Source organism: Schistocerca americana, chromosome 2, assembly GCF_021461395.2.
Source record: "Schistocerca americana isolate TAMUIC-IGC-003095 chromosome 2, iqSchAmer2.1, whole genome shotgun sequence".
NCBI classification, from domain to species: domain Eukaryota; kingdom Metazoa; phylum Arthropoda; class Insecta; order Orthoptera; family Acrididae; genus Schistocerca; species Schistocerca americana.
Genome location: NC_060120.1, coordinates 89738650 through 89756956, shown reverse-complemented (window position 1 = coordinate 89756956; position 18307 = coordinate 89738650). Strand labels below are relative to the sequence as shown.

Sequence of the window (18307 nt, the reverse complement as noted above, 5' to 3'; positions counted from 1 at the left end):
TTTTTCTGGCGATAAACACGCGGCCACATTGCATGAAGATTTGTCAGAGGGGCCATGAAGATTGCACTGTCCTAGAGCAAAATTTTGTGTGCCTTCAATATCGTAAATATAACATAAATGAAATGATTGAAAAATGATATAAATCAATCAATAAGTGAAAAATGTATGTTCATAAGCAATATTGTTGACGAGTTTAAAGAATGTTTACTCTCTGATATTTATTAGTTGCCATTTTTCTAATGATTTAACAATTCCATTGTAAGTTTGCTCGTTATTGACGGTATAATACAGTTGTGGTAAAATAATACGATGCTAGATATTATTAAAATGTTTAATAATACAAGTGTGCTTAGAAAAGTATGTCTTATGTTAGCAGCCTTTTTATAATAAATACAACGGCTGGTTTTTCTCAGTACATCGATCGTCTTTTCGGGTGGCTATTGTCCAGGAGTCACTCCAATGAGGTCCCGTTGGCGGATCCACTGATCGGAGTTAGAAGACTGTCACACATGAGCCGACGCCATGTATGGCAATGCTTACGATTTGTGGCAGAATGACCTTCGGTTTGGGAAATGGCATAGCTAGGCTATTTCTAAGGGAATAAAAAAATGTAGGGCACACAGTTGCTGTTTTCTGTCGGAGTTGTTCAGTAGATGGATGTATTTTTTTGGAAATAATACATATGTCATACGACAACAAACATTGTAATATCATGGGCGACGACACCGACTGAGAGCCACCAAATGTTGAGAGTACCAGAAAAATTAATCGTCCTCGAGAGTTCTTGTGCACAAGATTCCATCAGGTCAGGCGCTTTGAAGAGAAGGACAGAGTTTAACATAGCGTCAACAGCGTGATTAACCGATATGGAGCAATAGATAAATCTGAGGAAGATATTTAGCTTCGGAATATTTAAAGGAACCACCCAGAAATTTGCCAAGTAAACGACAATAACCTGCATCTCTATAGCTTGGATTGAATATAGCTCTCACTAAATACGGGTCTATTGTCTTAACTGCCATACCTCTTCACTTGGGTTGCTCTTCTGCTACTGTGAACTGCATTGAGTGCTGAAATTTCACTCAACGTATACTGTATACACTTATCTCATACATTGGAGTTGAATGAAAAATTTGGTGTTCCTTAGCGTCAGCAGATAAGTTCCACTTCACATTACAACACGATGCCAAAAACCCAATTTGCTATAAATAAAGCCTTGGCATGATTTTGAAATCTGAGTATCAATTCTGTGGCGTACTAGGTCTTCTTTAAATTGAAACTTCCACCGCTTTTCATTAGGTTATCCGACGTCTTAATTTTTATAGCCTCCTTAATTATAGTGTGTTAGAAACGTAATATATGCACGGCGATACTGGTAGCATCGTATTTGTTTCCAAGTTTATGTTAGATGCAATGCTCTCCGACGGCTGATTTACATGGTTTTCTTTCGAATGGTTTGAAGGTGCATTTTAGCTCTCCTCGACTCTTATAATACTCTGCGCCACGTACGACACACAAAAAAAGCGTGCAGTATGGTACAAACCAGCGTTTCTGAGACACAGATCGTCTTTACGTTGCAAACAGAACTGCCATTATTGGTGGGAGGAAAATACGCTGCGTACAAAGTTTATATACCAGTCCTCCAGTCCTTCTAGGTATTATGCTAGCTTTAGGCAGATAAGTGATTTTTGAATCTGTTTCCCGGTCTCATTCGATACTCTTGCTGAGGCATGCTCCAGCCCCCGCTCAGTTTGGCGATCTGAGTACCCATGCCATCGCAACACTAACCATAGCTGTTTGTTGATAGGGTTCGAGCTCTATGCATCAACGTTGTTAGTACAGAATTTCTTTGTGACGGATTGTGAGGGCTCGAGGAGTGTACATACTGTGCGTGAGGTTTTTACACCGAAGAAGCAAATAATCAGGTACACCTGCCTAATATCGTGTAGGAACCCTGCGAGCACGCAGAACTACTACAGCACCATATGGCGAGGACTGGACTGTCTGAAGTAGTGCTGGAGGGAATTGACACCATGAATCCTGCAGTGCTGCCCATAAATCCGTAAGTGTATAAGGGGGTTGGAGATCTCTCCTGCACAGCACATTCCAAGGCATTCCAGATAAGCTCAATAATGTTCATGTCTGGGGGTTTTGTGGCCAGTGAAAGTGTTCGTGGAGCCACTACGTAACAATTCTGGACGTGTGGAGTGTCGCAGTGTCCTGCTAGAATTTCCGAAGTTTGACGGAATACACAATGGACATGAATAGATGCAGGTGATCAGACAGGATGCTTACAAAATTGTCACTTGTCGAATCGTATATAGACTATCAGGGGTCCCATATCACTCCAACTGCACACGCCCGCACCATTACAAAGACTCAACCAGCTTGAAAAGTCCTCTGCAGGACCCATGGATTCATGACGCTGTCTCCATACCCGTATACGTTCAGCCGCTCGATAAAATTTCAAATGAGACTCCTCTGACCAGGCAACATGTTTCCAGTCATCAGCAGTCCAATGTCGGGGTTTGAGGGCCCAGGCGGGGCGATTCTAGGCGCTTCAGTTTGGAACCGCGTGACCGCTACGGTCGCAGGTTCGAATCCTGCCTCGGGCATGGATGTGTGTGATGTCCTTAAGTTAGTTAGGTTTAAGTAGTTCTAAGTTCTAGGGGACTGATGACCACAGATGTTAAGTCCCATAGTGATCAGAGCGATTGAACCAGCCAGGCGAGGCGTAAAGCTTTGTGTCGTGCAGGCATCAGGGTACGCGAGTGGGTCTTTGGCTCCGAAAGCCCATATCGATGATGTTTTGTCGAATGGTTCGCACGCTGACACTTGTTGACGGCACAGCATTGAAATCTGCAGCAATTTGTGGAAGGGCTGCACTTCTGTCACATTGAACGATTCTCTTCAGTCGTCGTCGCTCCCGTTCTTGCAGAATCTTTTTCCAGCTGCTGCGATATCGAAGATTTAATGTTTTACAGGATTCCTGATATTCACGGTAGACTCGTGAAATAGTCGTGCGGGACAATCCCCACTTCATCGCTACCTCGGCGATGCTGTGTCCCACTGCTCGTGCGCGATTATGAGGCCGCGTTCAAACTCACTTAAATCTTGATAAGCTGCGATTGTAGTAGCAGTAACCGATCTATCAACAGCGCCAGACTCTTGTTGTCATATACAGGCGTTGCCGACCGCATATCCGTATTCTGCCTGTTTTTAAGTCTCTGTATTTAAATACGCAAGCCTATACCAGTTTCTTTGGCGCTTCAGTGTATATACACTGTGACCCAAGACAACGTGGCGTCCTCGCTTAACTAACAAGGTGAGGAAAGGTAGCTGGCCCTAATTTTGAAGCCCCATCTTGAACTTCGTGTTTGGGTGGCCAGAGTTGAAATGTTCCCGGAACTGTTGATGTTTGTTCGTTCCATGTGGACACACCCCAAACTAGTCGTTCACGTATCGATAGAAACATATTGGTCGGACCTCGGTGAATTCTAGTGCCTTTTCTACAAAGTGCTCGTCCTAAAATTTCGCGACGAAAGTCTGTAACGGACTACCACCTTCACGCCATCGGTTTGTTCATTATTTCTTTTGTGGAACAGAAAGTATGCTGATATTATGAAGTGCCTATAATTTCAGTGAAATAATCGTCGAATCTTTCCATAACTACACTCCTGGAAATGGAAAAAAGAACACATTGACACCGGTGTGTCAGACCCACCATACTTGCTCAGGACACTGCGAGAGGGCTGTACAAGCAATGATCACACGCACGGAACAGCGGACACACCAGGAACCGCGGTGTTGGCCGTCGAATGGCGCTAGCTGCGTAGCATTTGTGCACCGCCGCCGTCAGTGTCAGCCAGTTTGCCGTGGCATACGGAGCTCCATCGCAGTCTTTAACACTGGTAGCATGCCGCGACAGCGTGGACGTGAACCGTATGTGCAGTTGACGGACTTTGAGCGAGGGCGTACAGTGGGCATGCGGGAGGCCGGGTGGACGTACCGCCGAATTGCTCAACACGTGGGGCGTGAGGTCTCCACAAAACATCGATGTTGTCGCCAGTGGTCGGCGGAAGGTGCACGTGCCCGTCGACCTGGGACCGGACCGCAGCGACGCACGGATGCACGCCAAGACCGTAGGATCCTACGCAGTGCCGTAGGGGACCGCACCGCCACTTCCCAGCAAATTAGGGACACTGTTGCTCCTGGGGTATCGGCGAGGACCATTCGCAACCGTCTCCATGAAGCTGGGCTACGGTCCCGCACACCGTTAGGCCGTCTTCCGCTCACGCCCCAACATCGTGCAGCCCGCCTCCAGTGGTGTCGCGACAGGCGTGAATGGAGGGACGAATGGAGACGTGTCGTCTTCAGCGATGAGAGTCGCTTCTGCCTTGGTGCCAATGATGGTCGTATGCGTGTTTGGCGCCGTGCAGGTGAACGCCACAATCAGGACTGCATACGACCGAGGCACACAGGGCCAACACCCGGCATCATGGTGTGGGGAGCGATCTCCTACACTGGCCGTACACAACTGGTGATCGTCGAGGGGACACTGAATAGTGCACGGTACATCCAAACCGTCATCGAACCCATCGTTCTACCATTCCTAGACCGGCAAGGGAACTTGCTGTTCCAACAGGACAATGCACGTCCGCATGTATCCCGTGCCACCCAACGTGCTCTAGAAGGTGTAAGTCAACTACCCTGGCCAGCAAGATCTCCGGATCTGTCCCCCATTGAGCATGTTTGGGACTGGATGAAGCGTCGTCTCACGCGGTCTGCACGTCCAGCACGAACGCTGGTCCAACTGAGGCGCCAGGTGGAAATGGCATGGCAAGCCGTTCCACAGGACTACATCCAGCATCTCTACGATCGTCTCCATGGGAGAATAGCAGCCTGCATTGCTGCGAAAGGTGGATATACACTGTACTAGTGCCGACATTGTGCATGCTCTGTTGCCTGTGTCTATGTGCCTGTGGTTCTGTCAGTGTGATCATGTGATGTATCTGACCCCCGGAATGTGTCAATAAAGTTTCCCCTTCCTGGGACAATGAATTCACGGTGTTCTTATTTCAATTTCCAGGAGTGTAGTTAGAGTGATTTAGAAAACATGACTCTCGTAAAATCGAATCTGATTCCCTAGTGGACCATAATATAGTTCTTTCGGAGCTGCAGTTGACTGAGGTGTAGCACAAAGTAAATTTGCTATTCCTACTAGCTCCCACATTCCCTGCGAATGTGTTTCAGGTATTTTGCCAGCTGGTATGTAGGTGCATCAACATTAACATAGATCTTAAAAGACTGATTACGTATATACTTTAGGAAGGCAACATTGTCTTACAGGCAAAACGGCTCATGTTCGGTTAATCACGTCACTTCGCAAGTCTGATACACTGAGAAGTGTCATGAACTTTCTCCCGATTTCATCTGTACGATCGACACCTGTCTGTAGGAAACTGAAAGGTTGATAGCGAGGAGCTGCGACTGTAAGTGGCAGGTAAAGAAAATGTTTATCCCACAGGAACAGTTGTTTTATTTTCGAAGCCATCATTGCATCAAAATGATAAAATCTGCTCACATTTGTTGCCTTGTGACTTAACAATAAAAATATGAGGTTAACGACGTCCCACACCAGCACTTGGGGAACATATAACAATATGTATAATGCAGGCAATTTACAATCAGGAGCCGGCCTCTGTCGCCAGAACTGGACATTCACTCTGTCTAGCAAACTTATTTCATGCAGCAAAGTGGTTGTGGATGGTGGCTACAAAATTTAAAAGCTACATCATGCAACATGAGAAGATAAAATGTATATAAGAATCAGAATATGGAAGCAGGCATAGAGTTTGTAAATCCAAAAATTTCATACTCTGAATACATATTTACAAATATTAAGATTAAATAAACCAACTACTAATGGTTACAAAGCACGGGATAGGCAATAATTAAGGCGTCTTCTTGCTGCTTCTAGTGGTGAAATTGCAACATTCCCTACGGAACTAATGTAAATCTCTGTATCTATCATTTTTGGAGTGAGCTGGAAATTTAGTCCTTTGTGAAGGATCTTCACTGCATCGTCATCTAAATGCTTATTAGTGAGATTGATTATTATGCATCTCGCTCCACCTTTTCTTAGCTTTTTGATTTGACAGAGTTTTGCTTTCTCGAGTGCAGACGTGTCAAATTGCTTTGATTCAGCTTGTGACCTTGTCCTTCTGCCTAGCCAGTCCCAAAAAATTTTCAGAAATTATAACCGACATGTAGGATGGAGATGAAGAATTTTATGATGAGTTAGCTTTCATTGCGTGTCATAAATTTACTCTCTTACTAGTGACCTCCTTGCTCTGTCCGTTGTCCTGTTGGTCGCTTGTGGACTAATAGGATACACAAATTTTGAGACATAATATAAGGAAGGTTAGTGTATTGAGAAATAGACTTATCTTCTGGCGTACTTTTGCTCGCTGTAGAATATCTCCTCTCCATAAAATGGTGTGACCTCACCGATTTTCTCAGCATGACTAATTACGGACATCTGGGTGTATGAACGTTTTATTGTTTCCACATTATGCATCATACTTCGATGACGGACCCAGTTGTCTTCTTCACGTACTACGAGTTCTGCTGTCATGTATAGCTGATGCTTGGACTTCTAATATATTGTGAAATAATGTTGGTCTCGTGCCGCTCATTACAACTAATCGTGAGTTTCACCCCGCCAGCTCACTGCACCTTGTGAAGCTATCGAATTGTTCCGAGTCCGCACTGCTACTTCATGAAACTATTGCATTCCATTTTGGCGTTGGAGTACAGCAACCTTCTATTACTACAATTTAAAAAGACTATGGTTGGTAATACAAATCTTTATTTGCTCCAAAAAGAGGCGTTTCGCTACGATAAGGCGTCTTAAGGTCAACTGAAAAATAATGGTTCAAATGGCTATGAGCACTATGGGACTCAACATCTTAGGTCATAAGTCCCCTAGAACTTAGAACTACTTAAACCTAACTAACCTAAGGACATCACACACACCCATGCCCGAGGCAGGATTCGAACCTGCGACCGTAGCAGCCTCGCGGTTCCGGACTGCAGCGCCAGAACCGCACGGCTACCGCGGCCGGCCACTGAAAAATAATGGTGGGAGGTTGGGGGGAGGTGTGAAAGACATTACAATGCATCCGGCGTGGTCCTACCTGCTTTGCATAGCGACGAATAAAATTACAGAGAAAAACATAACGTAACTCACGTTCAGAAAATCAGAAATTTTCTGCCCAAAAGCATCCGTCAATGACGGCATGATACCGAATAAAGCATACTAAAAATGCATCCTATACGGAAATAAACATTACAAATTAATAAACAAAAGCACCAGGATAAGGCTTGAGTATAGAACGAAGGAGAAACAGAAAAATGCGTATTGCCTCGTAGAGGCGAGCGGCTCGGAACTGGACCTCATGCGCAAACTGTAAACAACCCCATAGGCTGAAGCGGCATCAGAGGCCCGTCCTTCCTCACACAGTGCTCACATATTATGACAGGAGACTTGCAAAATAGTGGACTAGTAGCAATAACAGCGCCATGCGGCGGTGCCGTCGGAAGTACAGTGTGATAACGACGTAGAATTCAAATAGTAATGCATAACTTGAGAAATAAATAAAAACGTAGTAGAGCATATGAGACGATACACAACGCGTGACATGCTAGATCGAAAGCTATCTACAAAAATATAGAAGATCCTTATGCTCAAAAGCAGTGTAAATGAATAACGATGTAGAGTACATAGATGGATAAAATGAAGATCAGACTAGAAATACAATGCTAAAAAGATAATATAGAGCTGCCGACAATCGACTAGATCCCTAGTAATAAAAAGCTAAATTCTAATATGTTGCTCAAAAATTGTAAACATATAATCATAGAAAACTTGAGTTTTGCCTGATAGCTGATCATTCAGTAACATATCCTTCTTAGCGTGTGAATTTTTAGAAACTGCGATCCGGTCAAGTAGATTGAGCCTCTTTCCTTTGTGAGAGTGGTGTCAAATCCTTAAGTTCACGAGCCTAGGTGGCTGGTGGCCACTGAATTTAATGTGCTCAGCGAGGGTGGAATTATGTTCAATCTGCCCCTTCTTAGTAAGTAAATTCTCCAGAAACGTAATTTTAAAAGTCCTTCCTGTCTGGTGGACATAAGGTGCTTGACATTTACGGCACTCGAACTTGTGCCCGTTGCAGCATTTTTGTCTTTCTGTGATCGCTAATTTTGAAAGTTCAAATGGTTCAAATGGCTCTGAGCACTATGGGACATAACATCGGAGGTCATCAGTCACCTAGAACTTAGAACTACTTAAACCTAACTAACCTAAGGACATCACAGACATCCATGCCCGAGGCAGGATTCGAACCTGCGACCGTAGCGGACGCGCGGTTCCAGACTGAAGCGCCTACAAGTGCTCGTCCACTGCGGCCGGCTCATTGTGTAAGTATTGACGTTGGATTTCATTAAAGGTGGTATGCATTATTCTTCTATTGTGACCACGAAAGAGTTTAGCGGTGGCATAGAACACTTTACCTAAGAATGGAAGCTTAGGAAACCTGTAATTTTGAAGTGGAGGGCTTACAGTGGTTGCTCGGTCGCAAGGCGGTGTGTTCCGCATGCATAATTTGTCACTAATGGAGGGCTGTAGCAATTATAAAAAGCGACATATTTACGTTTTTCAGTGATCCGTTGTATGACAGATCTAAAGGATTGAGCTTGGAATTATAGGCATGACATGACATAGCATGTATATGTGAATCGCTTGTAGAAGGTTTGCGATAAGTGTACAATTTGATGACGTGGTTAATGACACAAGTCTGCAAATGGAGGAAGTGGAGAATGTCATTGCTGTTCATGAATTCATGCTTAAAGATCATTTTTCTGTGAAAGTAAGTTCGTGAAATGTACAAACTCTCAGCGATTCCCAGCGCGGGGGATGTGACGGTGGACGAATTCTTAATACGAAGAGTATTGTTAGAATTGATACTACCGTTCCTGTTTGCTAAGTTTCCCGACACCTTAATTTCAATAGACAATCCTCTTACAGGAACTTAGGATTTGCGCTGAGATAGTCGTCTCACCATATTTCATTTCACGATTATATACGAAGCAATGCTCTGCAACAAAATTTTAGTCTGACTCTTTACTCGAGATGTTTCTTACACCCTTCCTCGCCTATTCTAATAGTATGCCTCATGTCATACATGGCACTTTCGCATGGAATGTCGTATACTTCCAGTTTTTGGAGACCTCGATCGTCTTTCACATTGCAAGGAAGACTTCTAAATCCCTTAAATACAGGAGCGGAAGTCACTGGGGGCCACGTTTCCGTGGGAGTCTATTGATTATTGCAGATATTGGGCCAGTAAAAGTAGGATTAGCCATTCTTGGTTTCAGTTCCTCTCTCTCAACCTCTCCCTCTTTCTCGAGTTCCACCTCTTTCGTAGACTCCAGCGTCCGCTCATTTGACGTTCAGAATGCAGATCGCTTATGTCAATAAATAACTATGTATTAATTTTCTGCCCTTATATCCTATTATATTAGAATCCTCGGTCATTTATGTAATATTATTAGTATGAGAGACCCAGCAGACCTGATTATATGACATTGTCTTCACCTCAGTAGCCTCACGTACCTTAATCATGTGATGTTTCACTGACTGAGATCGTTCCCAGACATAGAAGGATGGGGAAGACGGTGGCTCACGTCCACGCGCAGCCATCCATATTTAGGATGTTAGTGACTTTGGTAAAGAAAAAGATGCACGTTATCTTACATGAAGAGCCATCTATATTAACATCTACGTCTACATGAAAATCATACTTAATTGCCTGGCAGAGGATTCAGCAAACCACCTCCACAATAACTATTATTGGAAATTTGTGGTAAGGTCTTATGGGACCAAACTGCTGAGATCATCGGTCCCTAAGCTTACATCCTACTTAATCTAACTTAAACTAACGCTAAGGACAATAGACACACCCATGCCCGAGGGAGGACTCGAACCTCAGACGGGGGAAGCCGTGCAGACCGTGACAAGCCCCCTGAGACCGCTCGGCTACCCCGCGCGGCAATAACTATTATTTCCATCTCGAATAGCGCGCGGAAAAAACGAACACCTATATCTTTCCGTGCGAGATCTGGTTTCCCTAATTTAATTATGATAATCATTTCCCCTACTTAGATCATCTTCAGGAAAATCTTTTGGCATTTGGAGGAGAATGTTGGCGACTGAAATTTCATGAGAGCGAGGCACGGGTTTGTCTTAATGATGTGCACACCAAATCCTGTATTTTTTCAGTTACACTCTCCCCTAATCCGCGATAATGCAAAACGTACAACCCTCCTTTGAAGTTTCTCGATTTACTCCATTAGCCCTATGTGGTAAGTTTCCCAGACCGGGCAGAAGTACTCCAAAAGAGGATGCACAAGCGTTGGGTAGCCAGTCTCTTTAATAGATCTGTTGCATCTTCTAAGCTTTTTCCCATTCTTCGGTTACGTTCCCCGCATTATTTTCTATATGTTATTTCTAATTGAAGTTGTTCGTAATTGTGATAACTAGGTATTTAGGTGAATTTAAAGCCTTTAGATGTTATTGATTTACCGTGTAATTGAACTTCAGCGGATTCCTTTTAGCACTTATATGGATGACTTCTCACTTTTCATTATTTATAGTCAATCGCCGATTTTTACACCATACAGATACCTTTACTACGGACTGTGACCTCATTCAGTTCCATAACTCAGACGATATACCAAAAGCACGCCCTTTGATTGCAAGGGCTTGTGAGGTACAATATTAAAAGCCTTATGGAAATCTAGAAATACTGAATCACTTCGATATCCCTTGTCAGTAGCACTGAACACTTCGTGGGTAAAGAGCTAGTTGTGTCTGACAAGAACAATGTTTTCTTAATCCGTGTTGACTGTTTGTCAGTAGATCGTCCTCTTAGCGGTAATGCATAATGCCACAACACAATACATGTTACAAGATGCTGCTGCACATCAAAAAATGGTTCAAATCGCTCTGAGCTCTATGGGACTTAATATCTTAGGTCATCAGTCCCCTAGAACTTAGAACTACTTAAACCTAACTAACCTAAGGACATCACACACATCCATGCCTGAGGCAGGATTCGAACCTGCGACCGTAGCAGTCCCGCGGTTCCGGACTGCAGCGCTAGAACCGCACGACACCGCGGCCGGCGCTGCTGCACATCGACGTTCATGATATGGGCCTGTAATTTAGTAGCTTACTACTATTTCTTTCTAGAATACGGTGGTGACCTGTGCAGCTTTCCACTCTTTTGGTACGGATCTTTCGTCGAGCGAGTGATTGTATATGACTGTTAAATATGGAGCTATTGCTTCAGCATGATCTGAAAGATACGTAATTGGTAAAAAAGTTCGACCGGAAGACTTGCTTTTATTGAGTGAGTTAAGTTGCTTCCCTACTTCAATGATACCTGCTTTTGAGTACACATGTTGGCAGTTTTCCTGATTCGAATTCTGGAACATTTACTTCGTCTTCTTTGGTGCAAAAGTTTTAGAAGGCTGTGCTTAGTAACTCTGCTTTCGCAGCACTGTCGTTGGTAGTATTTCCGTTGCTATCGTGCAGAGAAGGCATTGATTGTGTCCTGCCACTAGCAAACTCTACACACGAACAGAATCTCTTTAGATTTTCTGCCAGGTTTCGATATAATACGAGGGCTATCCACAAAGTACATTACGTTTTGGAATTAAAAATAAATAAAGTATTGGAAATTTTTTTTTGTTATATACAGACGAAAGCCACACTTAAATACTACTTTTCTACATAGTTGCCATTTAAATTAAGGCACTTATCCTAGCGATGGACGAGCTTGGAAATTCCTTCGTTGTAAAATTCGGCCGCCTGCGCCTTCAACCACGTGGTTACGTCTTCTTCAAGCTGTGCGTCGTCATCGAAACACTCCATAGCCAACCACTTCTTCATTGCTGGGAATAAGTGGAAGTCGCTCGGTGCCATGACGGGACTGTACGGCGGATGAGGAAACAACTCCCACTTAAAAGATTCGAGAACTTCACGAGTGGCATTTGCCGTGTGGGCCCGGGCGTCGTCGTGAATCAGCAAGATCTTTGAGCCCAACATTCCCCTGCGCTTGTTTTGGTTTGCTCTTCTGAGGTTGTGCAGGGTTTTGCAATATCTTTGAGAGTTTATTGTAGTGCCTCTTTCCAGGAAATCCACAAAAATCACATCTTTTCTGTCCCAAAAGAGGTAACCACGTGGTTCAAGGCGCAGGCGGCCCAATATTACGACGAAGGAATTTCCAAGCTCGTCCATCGCTACGACAATTGCCTTAATTTAAATGGCAACTATGTAGAAAAGTAGTATTTAAGTGTGGCTTTCATCTGTATGTAATAAAAATGTTTTCCAATACTTTATTTATTTTTAATTCCAAAACGTTATGTACTTTGTGGATAGCCCTCGTATTTCGTTGTGGAAACCGTTATTGGCCAAATGGTTCAAATGGCTCTGAGCACTATGGGACTCAACTGCTGTGGTCATCAGTCCCCTAGAACTTAGAACTAATTAAACCTAACTAACCTAAGGACATCACACACATCCATTCCCGAGGCAGGATTCGAACCTGCGACCGTATCGGTCGCGCGGTTCCAGACTGTAGCGCCTAGATCCTCTCGGCCACTCCGGCCGGGCGTTATTCGAATCTCACACTGATGTCCGCGCTAAATTTCGAGGTTCCGTACAATATCGCCAATCCTGATGATTTCGCGTTCGTTTAAATTTGGTTTCTGTTTCGTTGTTTCTGCTACAGTGTTCTGACCTGTTTTGTTCAGCTTGGGGGCTCAGCTCCGCCGTTTGTTAATTTGTTTGGTATAAATCTTTCAACAGCTGTCGGTATTACTTGAATACTTGAGTTCAGACCACATGTGGGCTGCACTTATCCTGTTATCACAGACTGTAGCCACATTTCAGTGCGTATAACGATTTGACCATCTACGCTTTCTATTAGCGCTTTCCCAACACAGCTACGACAATCTACAATTATTACACCGATATTTCCTAGAGCTACGTTCTTATAGACAGTTATAGAAATATCTTCGTAGCTGCCCAAGAAAACGGATTGGGTCCCTCACTATTCACATTTTGTACAAATGACGTGGCAGAGAATGTTAATAATAACCTCAGACTTTTTGCAGACGATGCTGTTACCAGAAATGAAGTTCCGTCTGAAAATAGCTGCAGATATATTCAGTCTGATCTTGGTTGGATTTTAAATTATACAAGGATTGTCTACATGCTTTAAATCGTCAGAATGTTTGCACGTCACAGAACTTAAAAAAGTAGAATTATTCAACGATAATATCGACGAATCTTAAGTGAGATCAGTCAAGGCACACAGAAATTCAAATACTTGATAGTGAAGGTGTATGAAATTCAACAATCACTTTGATTCTGTCGTAGATAAAATAGATGGCTGACTTAGATTAATTTTTGTGATACTGAGATTGCTTTCAAGACAATTGCGCAGCCTGTCATAGAATATTGCTGAAGTATGTGGATCCTTTAATACGTAAGTCTAACACTGTATAGTAAACGTCTATAAAGAAGGCAGTAGCACAAGTTGCCTCAAGTTGATTTGACCCCAGGGAAAGAGTAATAGGGAAGCTGATAAATTTAATTTAGATTACTCACTTAATATAGGTTCTTTAAATTCGTAAATTCGTAAGTAAGTTTTTGTATTACAGCTGGCGTCTGTCAGTCCACATTTATCAGTTTATATTTTTTCTATGCTGTGTTAGAATATATATATAAATTATACTTATTCTTCCGAATGAACGGTTGAGAGAGGACGAGTCACTCTCTTACTGATCTTCGTATCGGACGGTACAATTTAATGTGGATTTTTCACCAAAGACATAGTGTTCGTGAGACAGCAGCAAGTTATGAACATGGGCAGCCAACAGTAGACGTGTGTACGTTGTTAATTCATACAGGATGTTTATGGTGGCTCTTCTTAGAATAGTATTTTTCTGGAGTTGAGAGCAAGCAGGCAGTTCGGTCAAAAAACCGGTTCAAATGGCTCTGAGCACTATGGGACTCAACTGCTGTGGTCATAAGTCCCCTAGAACTTAGAACTACTTAAACCTAACTAACCTAAAGACATCACACACATCCATGCCCGAGGCAGGATTCGAACCTGCGACCGTAGCGGTCGTGCGGTTCCAGACTGTACCGCCTTTAACCGCTCGGCCACTCGGGCCGGCTGCAGTTCGGTCATTTAACAGTTAATCTTGCAGTGGCATTTGGTGCTTGAAATCCATGTGCAGCTATTAGGGAAAGGAACATCTCGAAACACTTACTGGGGACAGGATGCAGGCCTGAAGAATTTCTTGTACTGGCGTGCAGACAATGTGTTTAATAGAAGAGGCTAAAAAACTGCCTACCTGGACCTCTCTGTTAGGAGCCTCTTCCCACAACAGAGGCAGGGGGCACAAGAGAAATGTGGGTCAAGTGGCCAACGAGTTACGATAGTGTTGTAAACTGCCATAAAAACTCACGAGTCTCCATGCTCATCAGGGCCCAGACGCTATCGAGGGATCTGTCGGGTGGTGTCATCCCTGAGACTGCAGAGCTTTTTGTGAAGCATCGGACTTCAGAACAATTTTAGAAGAACGCAACATCTATGGGGACTATGAAATGATCTATGCTAGGACACAAAGCACTTCTCTTAGTTTAGCTGGGGCCCATCGTCGGACACGTGGTAACGTTCAGGTCGTCCAGGGAATGATTTCCATGATAAATGTGTTGTTCGCTTTAGAGCCATACAGAAACTCAAAATAACTCTCTGCATAATGTGGCTGTAAGAAGAAACAATTGGGTACTTCTCCTGAAAAGAGAAGAATATTGTTAACCTCGATTAAGATTGGCCAGTGAGTATACAGGTTAGAGGGGAGACAGGGAGCTCGTGGAGTCTTGTGACTGGCGTGAAACCCTTGTGGAGCTAGTTGTGGGAGGGCTATAGGGAAGTTTACTGAGGTTTGATAGAAAGTGAAGAGAGGAGAAACTAGGTCTAATTCATACTCTTATCTGGAGAGCATTCTGGTCTTGGCTTTTGTTATGAGTGGGGTGCACTTGGGACACATTCTGAGCATGACTTCGCAGTAGCACTGACCTTGACTGGGGAGCTTGTGATGAGGACTTAGATGTACTGGACAACTCGCTGTGCTGAAGGGAATCTTATTCTTGACACGTCTGCCGCGTTGATATATGATCTGCTAGTGTGCACTGCTGTATAAATGAGTACATTTGGTCCATTGTATGATCGACGAAATCTCCCGAAATTTCAGAGCTATCTAAAAGAGAAATAGCAACCCATCTAACAGATCACCAACCACAACGTTGTTTATCTCGTGTTCCAATAGGGAACTACAAGCACCGCACATTGCTGCTCTGCAGACACTTGAACCACGACCGTTAGCTGAGACAGTGCCACACATTCAAATAAGGGGTATTTTATTGCTGCTGCGGCTTGTTAGGGCCAACAGGTTCACAATCTCGCGACTTGTTCTCAGCTACACCAACGTAGTATAACTTTGGAAATGGACCCGCACCGCCATACTAGGCAAGGTCTTAATGGAGGAGGTTTGTCCTTGTTTGCCGTTGCCCTCCTCCGACCGTAATGGAGATGAAGATGATGAAGACGACACAACACCAAGTCATCTCGGGGCACGTGAAAAACTGTAACACCGCCGGGAATCGAACCCGGGACCCCGTGCTCAGGAAGCAAAAATCCTACCGTGAGACCACGAGCAGCGGACTAGTATAACTTTAGTGTAGGATAATTTTAGAATCCGTTATGCATATTTTGACCTAGAGTAAATACTTCAATCCTATAAACCTCAGTCTTTGACAACCAGCTGCCAAACAGGGTTGTTAACTGTTCGTTGCATATTTCTGCTGCCGTCAGATCATGTTTTATTTTTTTGTCATCACGCTTAATATGTAATTTGGTCCAATTTTCATACGACACACTCGTGCCACCACTTTTATGCAAGTTTAAGCCCATGTTGATGTATTAATCACCCATCAACAATTGACTCAAGTTGTGGTTTCGATAGCAACGATGCCACGGAATAGTTTCTCAAGTTGGCACTACGAGACACACAGACGACAGCGCCCTCTAGCCGGTGCTGTCGAGGTCTACGAGCTCCGCGACTGCTTCAGCCCATGTGATCAGGTACAGCCAGCCAGGGCACTTCGCTTCAGCATCGCACCTACGTACAAAGTTATGTAATCGTTTATCACCTCGTTATCACCTTTTTTGCACCAGTAAACCACATTCTAACAGTACCGACATGTACTACCTTTTCCCGTTCCTACCCACGCGCCGCCTTCCAAGCGGGATACAAAAAAAGTAATGGTAAAACTACCATTTCGTTAATTTTATTTCAGCATTCAAATTCGGTTGGGGTCTGACAAATGTGATAACCTCTAATGCATGCTATCGACAACAAACACAGTCAAAGGGCAAAATCAGTTTATCAGACGTATGAGGCACGTAGTCAAGTGGAAGGTTTACTAGTTAAAGTGATTCCTGACAGGACGGTAACTCAGAGTCGCCTGCCACCCTCCAAAACGTACCACAAGTCCAGTGTAGTTTGGCACAGTGTAATACTATTATTAAAATTAAAACAATAAAAGTAACAGAATATGATTCTTACGCAAGCACAATCAAATGTAACAGTATTTATTCACGATTAGTGACATATCTGGACTGGAATGACGAGACGAATAAGCATGCGAAGAATCATGCCTGGTAGCTGTCACCATCGTTCGTGAGTTACTAACAGACGTTACATAACGGATTTATTCACCAGCAGTGAGATACGCGCATGCCTCAGCTGGGAATAACGCGACGAAAGGTATCGTGCTGACTGGGAGTCAAAAGCGTACACATCATCATTGTTTGCTGCACATTCAGAGACTATAACTATCGAATTTCTTTACAGCAGTAGTTAGGAGTGGAACATTTGAACTTCAAATAATGTGATGATAAGTTATGATTGTGAGTCGAAAGAGACACCTATCATAGTTGATGACAAGGCACGAGAGACGTGATAATTAGCAATACCATCCATTGTACCAAAAGCGTTAAATCCGGTGAAATGGGAAGCAAATTACAACCGCAGTCCAACACCAACATTTTCAAGTTCAAGTACAATAAGATACATGTGCTGTATGAGCTTACATGATGATTGATTCTCTTATAAAATGAAGTACCTAATGTAAGAACGCTTACTGGTGATCAGGTTTCTACCTGACATGATTTCCGTCTCTGCCATGGTTCAACTTACGCTATCTATCTTCCAGTTCATAGCTAAGGAACATTAAATTTAATGTGGTGTTAGAAACTTGGTGCAACCCTGCAATGGCAATATGTGAGGTGAGGCTGCTGAGCATGTTGGGTAGCCTCCTGCATATATCGGTCACCACATTTACATGTATGTTTCACAGGCCAGGAGTTTATTTGTAAACACACCAGTTAGAACGTTAGGACCACCCACCTAATAGCTAGTGTGTACACTATTGGCGACGCGTCATGACATGGAAGCTACGAGGCCTTGGAAGGTCATTGGATGGACAACATTTACACACACAAGTCACCTGATTCCCATAAGTTCCGGGTTGTGGGGCGATGAGCTCGGACGCCACGTTCAGTCACATCCCAGATATACGCCATCGGGTTCAGATCCGGTGAGTTGGGGAGCCAGAACATAAATTGGAACTCGTCACGGGTTCCTACAACCACTCAGTCACAATCCTGGCCTCGTGACATGGCGCAGTTATCTTGCTGAAAAGTGTCAATGCCGTCAGGAAACATGATTGTCATGAAGGGGTGTACTTGGCCTGCAACCACTGTACATTACCCACTGGCCATCGTGGTGCCTTGTATGAACTCCACTGGACCCATGGATTCCCATGTGAATGTTTCCCAGAGCATAGTGGAGCTTCCCCAGCTTGTCTCCATCCCGCAGTACAGGTGTCAAATAGCTGTTCCTCTGAAAGACGACCTATTCGCGCGATGAAGAAGGTGTCGGGATTCATCACACGACGCTACACTCTGCCACTGCGCAACATCCAGCACCGATGCTCATGTAACCATTTCAGTCTCAGTAGCTGATGTTGTGGTGTTAACAATGGCATATGCATGGGTCGTCGGCTGAGGAAGCCCATCATTAGGAGTAAATGAAGCACTTGAGT

The 18307-nt window shown here is 43.9% G+C and overlaps 1 non-coding gene across 1 annotated transcript; it reads right to left on the bottom strand.

The window, feature by feature from the left end:
- Positions 1-14222: 14222 nt before the first annotated feature.
- Trnas-gga lies at positions 14223-14306 on the bottom strand. The gene is given in 2 exon segments: positions 14223-14257; positions 14267-14306. It is a non-coding gene; the product is annotated as a tRNA-Ser (tRNA).
- Positions 14307-18307: the final 4001 nt, after the last annotated feature.